The sequence below is a fragment of the Moschus berezovskii genome, chromosome 1, assembly GCF_049115385.1.
Source record: "Moschus berezovskii isolate FMDL1 chromosome 1, NW_MosBer_1.0, whole genome shotgun sequence".
Taxonomy (NCBI): Eukaryota; Metazoa; Chordata; class Mammalia; order Artiodactyla; family Moschidae; genus Moschus; species Moschus berezovskii.
Genome location: NC_142460.1, coordinates 66845507 through 66846437, shown reverse-complemented (window position 1 = coordinate 66846437; position 931 = coordinate 66845507). Strand labels below are relative to the sequence as shown.

At 37.1% G+C, this 931-nt stretch overlaps 1 non-coding gene across 1 annotated transcript; it reads left to right on the top strand.

Moving 5' to 3' along the window:
* Positions 1 to 486: 486 nt before the first annotated feature.
* On the top strand, positions 487 to 590 carry LOC129553614 (U6 spliceosomal RNA). The gene has a single exon (XR_008685498.2). It is a non-coding gene; the product is annotated as a U6 spliceosomal RNA (small nuclear RNA).
* Positions 591 to 931: the final 341 nt, after the last annotated feature.

Below are 931 nucleotides of genomic sequence, written 5' to 3'. Positions count from 1 at the left end.
AACTTCAGTTCTCAAATTTCTAAGCATCCCCAGTAACTATTTGTTGACCAGTTCCTAAAGTGAGTGTTTGGATTTACTTTATAAACAAGTTCTCCTACCATCTAATATCTTGGCTGCTACAGAGTTTAGGATAATATTTCCTACAAAACACCAGTCTTGCAGCAAACAGATAGAGAGTCTGCACAGTGAACCAATGCTACTAATAGTGAGAGAGACTGTCCTAATCACCCCCCTCAAGTACCCTCTTATAGGACCTTCTTATAGACTTTTTAGCTCAAGGACCCTCTTATAGACTATTTTGAAAACATAGGCAATAGGCAAAATGGACTTTCTTTTCCTTAAAATTTTCCTACAGGTAGTGGGAAATTGATGGACAAGAGAAAGGGCACTGCTAAGCCTGTGCAGTGACCATGTGTGTTAAAACGAGTGCTTCAACTTACTGGAACACCTCCCTTACTGATTTGGAGCCTTAATAAGAATAGCAGGATGCTCACTTCAGCAGTACATATACACAAAAATTGGAACAATACAGAAGATTTTCATGGCCCTGCACAAGGATGACACAAATTCATGTAGTGTTCTATGTATTTACATGTGGAATATATATATATATATAAAACTTATATAAAAAGAGAACAGATATGTGGTTACCAGAGGCAAGAAGTGGGAGGTAGGAGAACTGGGTGAAAGTGGTCAAAGTTACAAACTTTCAGCTAAAAGATAAATAAGTAGTAAGGATGTAACTTACAACACGATGACTGTAGTTAACACTGCTGTATACTTGAAAGTTGCTAAGAGCATACATCCCAAAAGTTCTTATCTCAAGGGAAACCAAAAACTTTATAACCACATGAGGTGATGGATGTTAAGTAAACCTACTGTGATAGTCATTTCGCAACTTACATATGTCTAGTCATTATTCTGTACACTT